This window comes from Arachis duranensis, chromosome 5, assembly GCF_000817695.3.
Source record: "Arachis duranensis cultivar V14167 chromosome 5, aradu.V14167.gnm2.J7QH, whole genome shotgun sequence".
Classification (NCBI taxonomy): domain Eukaryota; kingdom Viridiplantae; phylum Streptophyta; class Magnoliopsida; order Fabales; family Fabaceae; genus Arachis; species Arachis duranensis.
In genome coordinates, this window is record NC_029776.3 from 12,322,027 (window position 1) to 12,339,518 (window position 17,492).

At 35.1% G+C, this 17,492-nt stretch overlaps 1 pseudogene; it reads right to left on the reverse strand.

The window, feature by feature from the left end:
- Positions 1-14,983: 14,983 nt before the first annotated feature.
- LOC107488100 (uncharacterized) lies at positions 14,984-17,155 on the reverse strand (annotated as a pseudogene).
- Between the last annotated feature and the right edge of the window lie 337 nt (positions 17,156-17,492).

Genomic DNA, 17,492 nt, shown 5'->3' on the forward strand with positions numbered 1-17,492 from the left:
GTTTATTTGTTTTCTGTATGCCCTAGTTTGTGGTATCTAATTTTAATAGTGTTAAGTTGAGACAGTTAATTGCTTGTTGCAACTTATGTTATTTGATACTAGTTTTCAGATTATTTAGTTGCATAATATTTACAAAACATTGTGACAATTCATTAAATGACATGATTCCAGTATGAAATTGATACTAGTGACCATTAACAACAATCTGGGCATGCGTCTGTTTTATGCAATTGGTGGTTTTGCAAAGGTTCAAGAGGTTTATGTAATACAAAGATTCCTTTATGTGAGGTTTTGGGACCAAAAATTTATGTGAGGTTTTGGGACCAAAAATTGTTGCACTCTACGGGACACCCATGCATTTCTTTGCCTTGTCTTCAAAAGAGAATAATGTATATATGCTACCGTATTTGGTAAAAGTAAGAGTATCCAAAAGTGACCGTTAATGAAACTTTCCAACAAGATCCAGCCATGAAAATAGGAATTTTAGTATTGGAATAGAAATGGAATATTTAAATAAAGATTGAGATTGGTCATAATTATTTCTAATTGATATTTAAAAAAATATTAATTAACTCTGTTGATAACTAGATCTTTTCATTTTTTTTCTATTTAAAAGTTAAGACACCCTTTGATCTGATGTGCAGCAAGTGCTATTGAGTAATCAAAAGTGATGAATCTTGTGAAAATTTCTGTTCACATGATGAGCACTGCAGAATATATAATGTTTATGAACATGGCATTCTCTTAAAATCACATAGAAAGGCTCTTATATTTCAAGGAGCAACTTTACATCCATTTTAATTTTGGAGAGAGAAAAAAATTACATTTAAATTAGTGTAGTATGACAGTTTGTGCCAGAAAATTATCCTACTGGATTGTTGAGATGGTTGGTCTGAAACTGTCCTAAAAGCAGCAGTGACTGATGATAAAGATTGAGATCATCCAATCAACATTTCTTGGATCGGATTTGAAGCTCACCAATGAATTGGTAGATAGAACAAACTTTGAAGATAAGATCCCTCAGATGTTCAGTATTAATTTTCAAGAAATCACTACCATCAATGATGGTTGCTATTGCTGTCTCTAATGTGTATTCCTGCAACCTGTAGGAAACTTAAAATATGTTAACGAACGATAATTTGCTACCATCATTGGCGGTGGCGAGATTTTAAAACATATACAAAATGCTAATCATACATTAATTTTTATTAATCCAAAAATAATGCTACATTACTGACATCCTCAAATTTGATGCTACACAAATAACCAAGGCAATATAGTTTTAGGAACAAGAGAGCCAAGATCAATGAAACTATGCCAAAATGGAATTTCAACATAATCTAAAATATGTCCTGTCGTTAATATGGTGGTGAAAATACCCACAAGAAGTACAACTTGAATCACACCACTCACTTTCCGGTTACTCTGAGCGACGCTCCATGCTTGAAAAATAATTTTATATATGGATATTTCATATAAAAAGATTTTTTTATTTATCAATTATGTGTTTATTTGGGTGCCATTAAATTGATTAAAAAAATATATTTTTCAATAAAAATATCCTGTATAATCTACAACACTATTTGCATTCCTCTAAATTAAAAGAATAGAGACTCTCCAATTCCAATTCATAACCTCCTGTATATGCTTTGCCAAATCCCATTCAGAAATATTCTTACCAAGCATTCTTTGGTTTACCAAAAAAAGAGCTTCTAAACAATCTGTTTCACAAATAACCTCACGAAATCCACTCTCCTAAGCAAGAAGTAAATCTCTCCAAATTGCATACAATTCAGCAAAAAGAACATTGCACACTTCGACTTTTCCGGTACAACCTTTCAACCAATATCCATCAAGATTGCGAATGATACAACCAAAACTAGCATAGCCAAAAGGAGCAAAACAAATAGCATCACAATTCAATTTAACAGAATGAACTGAAGGTGGAACCCAATGCAAACAAAGCAAAGGAAGAGACAAAGATTTATGCATAGCAAAAATAGTGTGAAACTCCCTTACTGAACTACAAATCAAACTCACCACTTTACTAGCACTCCAAGAATCATCTATATTAAATAAGGCATGATTCCTGCTTCTCCAAATCCACCAGATGGTCGAAAAAAAAAAGAAAAACATCTCCACTCCTTACACCTCTATAGAGCCAATCACGTAAATCCAAGTTATCTAAATATAGGCCTAAAAGGTTCCAGATCTCCTTGGCACTAGGGCACTCCCGAAGACAATGAAGAATGGATTCAGAACCATTCTGACTCTAATGACAGGTGCTAGATAAAGTTAAGCCATGACCCAAACGAAACTCTGCCGTAGGAATATCATTATGAAGACTGATCCAAATCAAGAACTTGTACTTCTCGAGAATATGCAGTCGCCATACCGACAACCAATTATCATGCTCATTCCAGTCAAACTTTCTTTTAACTAGCCAACTGTACCCACCCCTAGCTGAGTAGAGTCTAGAAGATGCCACACCCCACGACCAACCCGAACTCTCTCCAGCATTCAAATCCGGATTATAAGCATTCAAACGCTGTTTGACATCTTCTGGAATGTTAGAAAAAATATCATGGAGATTCTATTGACCATCTTTCTAAACGTCTCTAATAGTTAAATCACAGTCAGATATATGTACAAAAAGAACATCTTGAGCAATTGGGCCCTCAATACTCCAATTGTCAAACCAAAAAGATTGATCAAGTGACCTAACGCACCAAGAGAAGGCATCCTTAAGAGCACCAAAAGCCTTTGAGATACTCTTCCAAACACGAGAAGCGTTTCAAGAGACAAGGCCATCTAAAACTCCCTCATTCCTCAGATACTTTGCCCTTAATAGAGCAACTCAAGGCTTATCCTGACAATAAAAAAGTTGCCAAACCAATTTACTAAGTAAAGATATATTAACACACACAGGATCTCTAACACCCAGGCCACCCAATTTCTTTGGAGTGATCACGGTCGTCCAATTAACAAGAGAAAGACCTCTACCATCAACTTGACTCTTCCAAAGGAACTGTCTCATCATAGAAGACAATTTATCGCAAACCCAATTTGGAAAAAAAGATACCTACATATGATAGACAGGAATGGATGCTGCAACAGAATTGATCATGCAAAGTCTCCCTGCTTTATTTAGAAGCCTTCCTTTTCAGTTAGTTAATCTTTCCCTCACCTTTTTAATTACCAAATGAAAAGAAGCCCTACTGTTACCGGAATGATTAAGGTTAACTCCAAGATATCTTCCTAAGTCCAAAGAAAAATGTATTGAAGAAACACTAGTAAAATTATCTCTTCTCTGAGCAGTCACATTTTTAGAACAAAAAGCTTTAGACTTTTCAAGATTCACTTTCATGCCAGATACCTTGCAAAAAATATTAAGAGAATGCATGACCATTTGGACCTGACTCTTTGTAGCCTGACAGAAAAGTAAAAGATCATCTGCAAACATCAAAATGAGAAAATTTTGGGCCACCCCTAGTGACAGAAACTAGTTTCCAAACACCCTTGACCACCTTATGAGATATATAGCAAGCAAGTCCTTCCATACAAAGCACAAATAAGTAAAAAGACATTGGATTGCCCTGTCTAAGTCCCCTTCTAGGAGCAAAACTATCCAATCTATTCCCATTTCACATAATAGAAAGAGATGATGCACGGACATAATTCATAATCATATTAACAGTGATTATAGGTGTTACGATGGGTAACCAGAGATTAGTGGACTGGACTCGTTGGGTTGGCCCAATCGTCTGAAGGAGAAAGCCCTTTGACTGGTTCCACGTCTAAGAGCCTCCGTCCGACTTGTGCGTGTGAAAGAATGGGGGTGGTATTTGTAAAGACACTCCGATGCTTAAGTCAGTAAGGGTCTAAGCAAGTTTAGAGAGTATTGGAACTTAGAGATACCTGAGGGGTGTCAGTGTATTTATAGTGGTGATCCAATAACCACCGCTGGAGTGGTTTCCACCTTTTAAGGAGGATAACCGTCCCTTTATCTTAGGAAGGTTGAGATATGGCTCCTGGAAGTGGGTTGAGAGATTTTAGGGGTAGTTACTTACTGGAATAAGTGGTATCCGCCAGCTAATCTTCACTCCCGACTTTCTTAGACCAAGTCATCGTTAGATCCGACTTCTTGAGAGAAGGTCGGTGTCGAGTGAGGGAAAATCTTTAGATTGGGCCTTTTATTTAGACTTGGGCCTTAGTGTTGGGGCAGGGTATGAACGTGCCCCAACTCGAGTACAATCTTTTTTTCTTAAGAGTTGGATTCGAGTATTTTAACTCGGGCTTGTAGCCGATTTGGTGAGGAACCGACGTGTTTTTTCGAAACCGAGTGATCTAAATTCCTCAACAGTCGCGTCTAATCAAACGTTGCGTCTGTTAGAGGTTCCGTATTTACACGTGGGGAGCAGTTAGATTGATAACGGCGCATTTTCTTAAATGTCCATGTTGATTTACCATTATGCCCCGGCGTGTTTATAAATATTTTTTCCTCTCTTTCTTTGTTTCATTTCTGAAAGCTTTTCCGCTTACACTCTCTGTTGGAAAGAAAAACTCCTTCCTTCTTCAAGTGCTTTGGTTTGTTGTCGTTTCTGCCTTCCTTACAAGCGAAAGGTTATTTCTTTTTCCTTCTCCTCTTTTACGAATGCTTTTATTTGCATGTTTTTATTTTTAGAGGAGTGTTGACTGTAGGCCTAGTGGCTCTGTTTTATTGAGGAAATTTCTTTAGGCCCTTTAGAGACCCTGTTTTTGATCCTTCCCCTTTTCCTTTGTAGGTTTCGTCACCCTTTTACTAGAACAAGAAGTCTTTCCCTGTTTCTGAGTGGCTGGATGCTACTGTACTTGGGGAGGAACCCTTGGTGGACACCAACTATCTCTCTAAACTTCGTGTTCACCACAATATTTGTCTTTTAGAGGAGGACGAGCCCAAATATGAGTTGATTGCCCCGGGTCCTGAAGATCGGGTTTGTTTTGGAAAGGCTGTCCCTACTAACCCTCATTTCCTTTTTATGTATGATAGTCTTTTTACCCGTTTAGGAGTTTTCTTGCCTTTCACCAACTTTGAGATAGAGGTTCTGAACTACTGTCGGGTTGCTCCTACCCAACTCCACCGCAATTCTTGGGATTTTATGAAGATTTACCAACCTGTCAGCCATGCACTGGATTTTCCGACTTCCTTGAAAGTATTCTTTTATCTTTTTCATATGACCAAGCCCTTCAGTGGGCAAAACAATAAGCAACAGTGGGTGTCTTTCTGAACTATTCAAGGCCGAAGAATTTTTAACCTTTTTGATGAGTCCTTCCATGATTTTAAAAAATTCTTTTTTAAAGTTCAAGCCGTAGAAGGTCACCACCCCTTTTTCCTGGATCAATCTTTTTTTCCTCGCTTTCCCCTTTAATGGTTAGAGGCTTCCCCTGTGGAGAAGTATGGTCCGGATGATCTGGACGAGGTTGAGAAGCTTGTTGTGGGGTTTGTCCGAGAAGTTTAGGGAATGACCCCTTATCTGGACTCAAAGAAATTTTTCCCTGAGTTTTGTTCGGACCTAAATAGGTAGATTTCGTTGTTTTTTTTATTTTCTTTGACTTGATTTTGTTGCTTTGACTTTGAAATCTTTCACTATTTCTGACTTGTAGATTGATTCTTTTATTTTTCCTTTTTATAAAAATGGTGAAGAAGAATTTTAGTTCCTCCTACCAGAAGGTTTAAAATGCCAAGAAAAGATCTCGAGCCCGAGTTGACGTCACTAGAGCTGCTGGCACTCTTCCTCCTCCTCCTCCTCCTCCTCCTCCTCACAATTTGGGGAGCTCCTCTTGTCCCATTTTGGTATCTTCCTCTTCTGCCTCTTCTCTTCCTCCTCCTCCCCCTCCGCCCCGATCTTCCCCTGAGCCTGAGAAGAAGAAGCGTAAGACTTCTGATTCTTCTGGGGCTTCTACATTCGATGGTCCTCAATTTGTCTGGAACCATATTTTTTCCCATACATCAATCAATATGGATGATGCTATGGTTCGGGACCCATCTGAATGTTATAGTTCAGGGGAGTGTCCGGGCGGCTGGGGTGTGTACCAAACTCCTTGATATTTTGGAGAAGACTATCCTTAACTCTTTGGGTTCTGCACAAAAGGTGGAGGAGCTTGAGTGGAGAATTTTCCTTTATTAGGAGGAAGAGAAGAGGCTGAAAGAGGAGGTTGCCAAGTTGAAGGAGGAGAAGGATCGACTTTGGGAGAGGGAGAAGAAGTTAATGGGCCAATGTGCCATGACGGATGGCCTTAAGGAGAAGGCGCAGCAAAATTATATTAGGCTCTTTAGGGAGAATCTTAACTTGAAGAAAGAGCTGGCAAGGTATCGGGATGCTTTCCAGGATCTGGAGGACTCAGTGGCCGAGGGAGTGGAGGAGGCCAAGAGGATCTTTAAGGAACAAGTCGGAGTTATTGCTCCCGATTTGGACCTTTCTCCTTTGGACCCTGACAAGATTGTAGTGGATGGAGCCATTGTCTCTCCTCCCTAACCTGAGACTGACTCTGACCTGAAGACTCAGGGGCAAAGGATAATAGAGTCTCCTCTCGTGAGGAGCGACCAGATGACAACCCGCCGAGTTCTTCAAGAATGCCTACCTCTATTGCTGAAGAGATTGCTCCGTCCTTTCCTACTGCTGATCCGACTTCTCACCCTACTGCTGACCCGACCTTTGGTGACTCTTAAAATTTTTTTACTTGTTTGAGCTATTTGTGGGCCTGGCTTGTGGGTCTCTCTGTTGAATACTTTTATATTTATTTTTGTGGTGGTTTGCTCTTAACATTTCTTGGCCTTATTATGGCTGTTAACAAAATTAGAAATATCCTTGTTTGGACAAGGGTTTAACATATCTTTGGTGTGTGCATGCTTTTCAATTTTTACTGTGTTAGGTTTTAATAAAAACCTTATTGATCTTTTGCTTTTGAAAAAAGCCTTTTATCTGGGCAAGCTATGTTTTGCCTGAGGATTCTTAAAGACCTGACAATGTTTTTGCCTTTCATTTTTTATGTCTTTTCTTTTATCTCTTTTTGACATTCCTTACTTATTAAAATTTTCTTTATTTAAATCATTTGTAACTTAGGTTATTTTCGCGATATATTTTGCTTTTCTCGGTATTACGACCTGTTAGTCGTTATTTGTCCGAGTTACATGATCAGCTTTTATAATCTCTTTACACCGACTTGTACCTCGTCGTTTTATCCTGACGACAACTCAGTCGGTCATGGGATTTTCACGTTTTGTCGAGTTTAAATCGGAGCGCCTCGTAGAAAAAATAACTTAATGGAATTTACCAAGAGATATAAAAAAGAAAGATCTTTTATTTATTTGCATAGGTACCTTTTGCTACTAAGGGCTTTAGAATTGTTGCCTCTTAGTCTCCTCTTTAATGCCTCGTTCAAATCCCCTTCAGAAAAACCATTTTTTCTTCTTTGGGAAAAACCATTTTTTCTTCTTTGGGAAAAAACCATGAAGTCAGAAAAAAGAGTACATCAGGGAGTGGAGTTCGCTTTAACTGTAGTACCTTTTCATATTACAAGCATGCCACGTCCTAGGTAATTCGGTGCTGTTCAAGTCGGTCACCTTATAGTAGCCTTTTCCTAGGATCTCACTAATTTTGTATGGTCCTTTCCAATTAGCAGCAAGCTTTTCTTCTCCAGACTTGTTGACTCCTATGTTGTTCCTGATTAGGATAAGATCGTCTGGAGCAAAACTTCTTCGAATGACTTTCTTGTTATATCTGCTTGTCATTCTTTGTTTCAGCGCTGCTTCTCTTATTTGGGCTTGTTCTCAAACCTCAGGGAGTAGCTCAAGTTCTTCTTTATGCCCCTGTATGTTGCCAACCTCGTCGTAGAAGCTCACCCTTGGACTTTGCTCGTTGATCTCAACTGGTATCATTGCTTCTATGCCATAAGTAAGTCGGAAGGGTGTTTCTCCTGTGGCCAACTGAGGTGTAGTCCGATAAGCCCATAGTACTTGAGGGAGTTCTTCACCCCATGCTCCCTTAGCTTCTTGTAACCTTTTCTTTAATCCAAACAGTATGACCTTGTTAGCCGCCTCGGCTTGCCCATTTGCTTGTGGGTGCTCTACCAAGGTAAACTGGTGTTTGATCTTCAGGCTGGCTACCAGGTTTCTGAAGGTGGAGCCGATGAACTAAGTTCCATTATCGGTGGTGATGGAGTGAGGTACCACATACCTTGTAATAATGTTCTTGTAGAGGAACTTCCGAATTCTCTGGGCTGTAATGGTGGCTAATGGTTCTGCTTCTATCCACTTCGTGAAGTAGTCTACTCCCACTATTAGATATTTCACTTGTCCATGCGCCTGGGGGAAGGGCCCTAATAGGTCCAATCCCATTTAGAGAAGGGTCATGGAGAAGTTATGCTAATGAGCTCCTCAGGGGGAGCAACGTGGAAGTTTGCATGCATTTGACATGGCTGACATCTCTTCACGAACTCGGTGGCATCTTTCTGCAAGGTTGGGCAGTAGAATCCTGTTCGGATAATTTTTCTGGCTAATGACCTTGCTCCTAGATGATTCCCGCAGATACCATTGTGGACCTCTTCCAAGACTTCTATTGTCCCTGAGGTCGGTACGCACTTTAATAATGGTGTTGATATCCCCCCTTTTATAGAGAATATTTTTCACCATAGTGTAGTTTTATGCTTCCCTCTGAATTTTCTTGGCCTCTTTTTCCCCTTTGGGTGGGATGTCGAATTTTAGGTACTCGATTAATGGGTTCATCCATCCGAGGTCTAATCTGGAGACTTCAAGGACGTCTTGCTTAGCCTCTGTTTTTGCCACAGAGGGTTCTTGGAAAGTTTCTTGGATCAAGCTTTTATTATTCTCCCTGATTTGGTACTAGCTAGCTTAGAGAGTGCATCTGCTCTACTATTGAGATCTCGAGTTATGTGTTTAACTTCGGTGTCTACAAAATGCCTAAGATGTTCCAAGTTTTGTCTAGGTACCTTTTCATATTGGGATCTTTAGCCTGATACTCTCCATTTATTTGAGAGGTCACCACTTGTGAGTCGCTGAACACAACTACCTTGGTCGCACCGACTTCTTCTGCCAGCTCTAATCCTGCAATCAAGGCTTCATATTCAGCCTGATTGTTAGAAGCTGGAAAGTTGAATTTAAGGGAGACTTCTATTTGCGTTCCCCCTTGGTTGACTAGTATTATGCCTGCACCACTTCCAATTTTGTTAGAGGATCCATGTACATATAGCTCCCACGTAATGGATTCTTCCTCTTGATCTCCTGCATATTCTGCTACGAAGTCGGTGAGGCATTGGGCTTTTATTGCCGTCCGAGTTTCGTACTTCAAGTCGAACTCGGAGAGCTCAATTACCCATTGAACCATTCTACCCGCAATATCCATTTTTTTGAAGGATTTGCTTCATGGACTGGTTCGTTCGTACCCTTATTGTGTGGGTTTGAAAATAAGGTCGTAGTCTCCGAGAGGCTACTATTAAGGCATATGCAAACTTTTCAAGTTTTTGGTACCTTAATTCAAGGCCTTGTAGGACTTTACTGGTGAAATATACAGGATGTTGTCCGACCTCGTCTTTCCGTATTAGAGCTGAGGCTATAGCTTTGTCTGCTACGGATAAATACAGGACAAGTTCTTCTCCAATTTTAGGTCGGGTCAGAATGGGAGGTTGGCTTAAAAACCTTTTGAACTCTTGGAATACTTCTTCGCATTCAGGAGTTCATTCGAACTGACATCTTTTCCTTAGTAGGGAGAAGAGTGGTAGGGATTTTAATGCTGATCTTGCCAAGAACCTGGAGAGGGCTGCAAGTCGGCCGTTTAATTGCTGGACCTCCTTTAGACAAGTCAGACTTTTCATTTCTAGGACTGCCTTGCACTTGTCGGGGTTTGCTTCAATTCCCCTTTGTGTCAGCATAAATCCTAGAAATTTTTCAACCTTTACCGCGAAGGTGCATTTTGCAGGATTTAACCTCATCCCATGCATCCTAATGATATTGAAAACTTGCGAGAGGTTCGTCAGGAGGTCGGTTTCATCCTTGGTTTTTACTAGCATGTCGTCCACGTAAGCTTCCATTAAATTCCCAAGGTGAGGAGCAAACACCTTATTCATCAGCCTTTGATATGTGGCTCCATCATTTTTCAATCCAAAAGGCATGACCACATAGCAATAGTTTGCTCTAGGCGTAATGAAGGATGTTTTTTCTTGATCCGGCTTCTACATCGGGATTTGATTGTATCCCGAGTATGCGTCCATGAACGACAAGTACTAATACCCCGAGGTGGAGTCTACTAAGGTATCAATATTTGGAAGTGGATATGGGTCTTTGGGACACGCCTTGTTCAGGTCAGTGTAATCAACGCACATCCTCCACTTGCTATTTTGCTTTTTTATCAGCACTACATTCGCCAGCCATGTCAGATATTTAACCTCTTTTATGAACTCGGCTTCTAGGAGGGCTTGTACTTGCTCTTCCACCACTTGAGCTCGTTCAGGTCCGAGTTTCCGTCTTCTTTGCTGAACTGGCTGCGATCCGGGATATACTGAAAGCTTATGCGACATGAGTTAGGGATCTATCCCTGGCATGTTGGAGGCTTTCCAGGTGAAGAGGTCGGAGTTCTCTTATAGAAGCTTTATAAGTTCCTATTTTAGCTCTTCTTTCAGGCTGGCTCCTATGTTAGTATTTTTTTCTTCCTCTTTTCTGACCTGTACTTCTTCAGTTTTTCCCCCTGGTTGTGGTCGCGACTCTTCCTTAGCTCTAATTCCTCCGAACTCTATGGTGTGAACCTCCTTGCCCTTTCCTCTCAAGTTCAGGCTTTCATTGTAGTACTTCCTTGCCAGTTTTTTATCCCCCCTGATGGTGGCTATTCCCTCTGGCGTTGGGAATTTCATGCACAGGTGGGGGTGGACACCACTGCTCTGAGCCGATTTAGTGTGGTCTTGTCTATTACCTTGTTCTCCTTTCTCATTTTTTTTCTCCTTCCATATTCTCTTCATCTGATCGTTATTAATTATTACCAAGTATCATCATCGCAACGTTTACTCTTGTCTATCACTTTGATTTATAATCATCTATTGTGTTAACTTTTATGAATTGTTGAAGTTTTGCTAAAAGAATTAAGACATAAAGCATTTAAAATTTTTTGAAATTATTAAATTTTGATGTGAGTAATCCTAAAAAATAATATCAAAATATATTATGTTCAACCAAGATAATAAAAAAAGTACAAAATTGTAAATTTTTTAACTAATAATTATAAATTTAAGTCACAGTTTAATATAATATAGTATCTTATGATAGAAGGTAACCATTGCTATCCACAATTGACTGCTATTTTATAAATTTCATATTTATGTTATTGTGCATATTAATTAAACTATACTTTATTATTTCATTTTACATGTTTTGAAATAATGCGATGGTATTATAAGGATGAGATTAATTTTCATAATCTAATACGAATCTTCTTATTATTTTGTTCATCATTTAAATACTATCCATAAAAAATAGTTACTTAAAATGAAACACTATATAAAGAGAGACAGAAAATTTTAGATTTATCGTTCTGGTTTGCTTCTTAAACCTCACTTAATATACTCAGATTTAATAGCTTTGATGGTAGTAATTTTTTGTAATTAAGTTTCAACTTTCTCTTTCTCTCTCTAACTCTCTACGATTTTGAACAAACTTAATTTTATTATTAAATACTTTTTTAATTTTAGAATATTTTTAACTTCCTATATAATAAGTATCTTTTAAATTATCTAACGCATAAAAGATTACATCTTTTTCATGTGTATCTTAAAAGTTAAAAATTAAAGTTAAATAATATTATTTTTTTATTAATTACAAAGATAATATAGTCTAAATGATATTGATTCTTTTATTAAGATAGAGAAACTCTATAAAAGGGTAATATTAATCTCATATTCTTGTATATGAGAACATGTACCATTTATTATATTATATATAATATTTGTACCATATAATAAAAGGTATAATCTATAAAGCCAATACAAAGAGTTGACCATGATTTTAATTTTTAATTTTTTTGGATTATATTTACTTTCTAACAAACTATTTCATAAAGCAAATTATAAGGATAAAATAATCATAAAATTTATTTTGAAAAATCTAATAACCTCCCACTAAAATAAAAACAGTTTTGTTACTCCTATAACCATAATAATACATTTTCTAACAAAAAATAAATGCAGAGTATCTGCAAATGGTTAGTAAATCAGGAAATGGACTAAGTGAACATCAATATCTTCACATTTTTCACCATCTTCATATTTTGTTTAATTCTATGTTAGTTTTAGTTTATATCCTTTATTTTATCAATGTCTTTACATTTTTCACCATCTTTATATTTTGTTTAATTCTATGTTAGTTTTAGTTTATATCCTTTTGTTTTGAGTACGATATATTCTCACCAGTAGTTTGATTTTACTCTAATTAAAATTTTTTTCCAATTTTTAGAAAAATCTACCAATTTTATTTTTCATGCACACGTTTATGTGTTTCTTTTACTATAGCCTGTCTTTTTTTCAACATCATCAATTGCATCGCCTCTGTAGTCTTCTATTATCTTCTATTCACTGTAGTTATAAATTTCATTCAGTTTCACACATAATTTTCACTTACATTTTTTTCTCTTCAGTTTACTTATTTAATTTATATTTTCAGTCATTCTTCTATTATTTTAATTCATTTCTAACTATTCACGTAAAAATAGTTTTGTCTTTTTTTTTTATCAATTTGATATAAAAAAACTTTTTTTTATCTTATCAATTTGATGTAAAAATTTCTTTTATTTGATATATGTTCTTATATTTTTGATTAATTTTTTTATATTTTTTTATCTAATTAAGCTATTTTTTATTTAACATGTCAAGAATTAAACTTAACTTATTATATAATGAGTAGTTTCTGAATCATCTAATTTATAAAAAAAAGTCACATCTTTTTATTTATTCTAAAAATTAAAATTAATATTAGTACTTTTAGACTAACAGAATTAAAATAAAATACAAAAATAATTCTTGAATAAAAATAAAAATACAAAATTTTAAATTCCAAAATATAAAATAATTATAAAATAAAAAATTTTCTTAAACATAATTTTTTGTAAAATACTTTATGAATTGACATAAATATAAAATAAACTTTGAAATTGTGATGTGAGCACTACTGCTGTCCACCGTTACAAAAATAAAAGATGACATATAAATATACAATTTTTTTAAATATTCAATAAATATATATCCAATGCTCTTTGCTAAAAATAGTTATTTAAGTTTAAATCTATCCTCTCAAATAATTGATACAATTCAAACTGAATATACTTTAAAATTTTATGACGAACTTGAATAACAGGCATAGACTTTTTTCTTTTAATATTGAGAAGGTTTCATATCCATGGTTAGAAAAAAATAAAAAATAAAATTTACATAACCCAAGAGATAGAAAAAGACATAAAAAAAATCTAAAATGATGACGTATTGAATAACTATGTATTAATTATAGTAAGAGATCTAACTTTGATAATTATACTTTGTAAATATGAGACTAATAGGATCACCTGAAAGATAAAAGAGAATACTATACTTAGTGAAATGAAGATGCATGACTGAGGGTTATGCGTAAAATAAAAAAAGTAACCGCAATATAAATGAAGGAAAGCTAATGATAATTATATTTTATATCAGTTTTCAAAATGCAGTTACATCAACCACTGTTTATTAATAAGGTTAAAATGGGAATTTGAAAATTAAACACTATTTTCTCTGTATTGTTATAGATACTAGCGACTTAACAGGCACTGCCGTGCTTGTTCAGCCACTTTTTTTTTATGGAATTTAAAGTTGATTATTTTTGTAATTTTTGAAATTTTAAATTTGAATAACATAAAAATAATAATATAGAATAATCAATGATAATATAAACATGTTCAAATTAAAATAAACATATTACCTATCTATAAACAATAACAATATGAAAATGATTTAATTATAATAAACACATATATCACCTAACTACAAATAACATAATTCATAAAATAGTTATTACAATAATATTTTATCTTCTTCTATCTAACTCAAAGTCATAAAAATAAATATAAAAATATGATTATTTATAAAAAATGAGCCATATTCAAAAGTCATATTTTTTCTTTGTTTAGGAACTTTTTTTTTTAAGTGGTAAGGCAAAGTACAGATCTGTATCTGAAGAATTTTTCATGTGCCTACAAAATGTGTAAAGAAAAAAAATAATTATGTCTTTTTTTTGGGATTATAAATCAAACTATAAGTAAAGACATTAAGATAAACCTAAAGTAATTTCTGAATCTGTACCGAATAAAAATCTTTAGCAATTTTTCGTATATCTCCTTATTAATAAATTCTTAAGCCTTGAAGAGCTACAAAATTTAAAAATCAATAAAATATACCATATGCCAATACAAATTTCATTATATTTAAACAACAATTTAACAATAAAAAATAAAACCTGTAAAATTAAAATTTCTTATTTGAGATTGGATTTTCTACACATGCACAACAAAAGAAGCTATTAAACTCTCTGTAGAGTATTTAAATCTATAATTATCCGATATTACTCCTATTTTATGCGGTTTCTTAATCTAATGATATGTACTTAAAATGTTATTCTTTACTAACATGAGTTGGTTCTGCTCTTGTGAGTTTGTTGCTGGAAAAAAAAGTTTAATTTAGTATCACTGGTATAAAATTATTTTTTGCAACTTTATTCAACATGAGAAACATAATCTCCATTGCAATCTTAGAGTAACCTTTTAATATTTTAGGCATAAATATTTCCCTTTATTTAATAAAAGAAGAAGAATATAGAAGGGGATAGATAATAGGGATATCTATAACATTCTGATTACGATGATTGCATTATCTTGTAGGTTATTAGAGCAATATTTTCTTTTTTTATCATCTTTTAGAATTAAATCTTGTCTGTTTTAACTGTACCTCCCCAACCAACAGAATAAATTTGAAGGGAATGAACCTATTAAACAACATATGATTATGATTATTAACATAGAAATAGAAGTATGTATATTTAATGCAATTTTTATAGTAATTAATTTAAAAAAATATTTTATTGTCTATTGGTTCGATTGATGCAATTGATTGCTCATCTTTCCATGCACTCCAGAGACTTTGGAATTCTTCTTTCTGTAATTGATATTTATTAATATATTTCTAGTATATCTAGTATGTCTCAGTCAATGATAATTAGTACGCACCTGTTGCGTAAAACAGATGTTCAAGTTCGTTGTATTTATCTCCTAGCATATATTGATGAGCTCTTTTGAAATCAATTTGTCTATTAAAAAAATACAAGTCATTAGCTGTCAATAAATTGAAGTTTGTACACAAAAATATCTATATTAATGAAATAGATTTAAATATTAAAATTATATAAAGACTAAATTATACCAAGAAGTAACTACACACACATTTACTAAGAACATAAATTACCTGTGGTGAAGGTAACAATATTTCTTTGAAAACTATATTTCTTTGAAAACTATATTTCTGGTAAATTTTCCACTTGTTCCATCTATTTTTTTTTCTTTGACTAAAATTTTTGTAGTTGACTGAGAAATATTTCGAGACAGAGCAACATATAATTGGCCATGACTGAAAACATGTTTAGGGAGATAGATCCCTACTTTAGGAATGGTCTGTCCTTGTGATTTGTTTATTATTATTGTAAAACTCAACCTTACAGAAAATTACTTCTGAATAAGTATAAAAGGCAGTCCTGAATTCTCTGTTGTTGTGTTTTATCCGAGGTAAGAAAGCTCTTCTTCCATAGTGATGGACAGTTAAAATTTCTACATCCAACATGTTTTGAAAAGTTTCACGATATAGTAACCTTGTACCATTGCATAAGCCGGCCTTAGGGTCTATGTTTCTCGATAACATCAAAGGTGTACTTTTTTTTACCTTCGGCATATGAGGTGGCAACCCGCCTGTAGAAACTGAGTTAAGGTATTCTTGTTGATATAAATTATTTGCATCTCCTTCTACCTCATCAAATGAGACTAAATTTTGTTCTTCTCCTGAAAACTGGTTGATAATTATATCATTAAACTGTTGCACATCATGATTTTTTGGCGTCAATATTGCCCTTTCTACCATGTAAGAAGCGTGCCACCCATGAGATTGTAAGTTTAGAAATATTTCATCTATTAACTTGAGTAATGATGCTTCACCTTCCCACGAAATTGCCATATTTTCTTGTATCCATACAAAGTCTTCATGTATGGTGGGCTCAATTCCATCACCAACGCGCATAAGATACTCAGCAAAAACATGATCATTAGAAGATCGCATATTTTGTTGCAAATGTAGAATTTTAGTGAAAGCTCATAAATGAGACTTAACTATAGAAGCTGAAATCATTTGTGATTTACTACCTTTCGGTACAACAGGCAGTACTTGGCGGAAATCTCCTCCATCACCATCACTTTTCCTCTAAATGGTATATCGTTTGCTAATATGTCTCTCAGAGTGCGGTCTAATGATTGCACCGATTCTTTATTTGTCATTGGTGCTTCATCCCAGATTATTGCTGTTGTTTGTCTAATCAGCTTTGCAAGATCTGATTGTTTGCTTATGTCGTAAATGGATGATGGTTCTTCATTAGTTGGGATCTTAAACCTAGAATAAGTTGTTCGACCCCAGGTAATAATGTTGCAGTTATTCTTGATAATGCAGTTACCAAGACAATATGACCCTTATTTCTCAATTATGCAATTATAGCTTTGTAAAAAAATGTTTTGCCTGCTCCTCCTGGCCCATCAACAAAGAACACTCCACTTTCGCTTCTCTCAATTGTATTCATAATGCACTTGAAAGATTTAGATTGGTCATTGTTCAATCTTTTTATGGAACACATGTCTTCTTGGGGTACTTCGACGGACAATTCTTATTGGATAACTCTGGGTATCGAGTTGTCATTGTCATTTTCATAAGTTAGAGCTGGCGAATTGTATTGTGTAATCTGTTTTCCATGCTGAAGGAGTATAATATTTATATCCCTGAGTAGCCAATTTGTGAACACTAAGGCTGTTGTAGTGCTGGTTGACGGATAATCATCCACCATATATGAAAAAAAATTCATCCTATAAGCTTCTTACATCTGTAGGCTCACAAAATATTAAGATAGTTGCAAACAACCTTCGTAAAGCACATGGCAATCGTAAAACAAAAGCCTCACATGCACGGATGCTACTGTCACTCTCTAACAATCCTCGGTGTTGAGCAGATTGCTTGAAGGGCAAATATTGGACCACATTCATTGTTAGCAAGTCATTCCAACTGATTGGTCCTCTAACATTAGATAACAGAATATGCAAATAGAATTTTTTTTCCTTCTGAAGGTGATACAGTATAAATTTGACCGATGAATCTGCTCTGTGTCTTGCGCTGACGCCATTCCT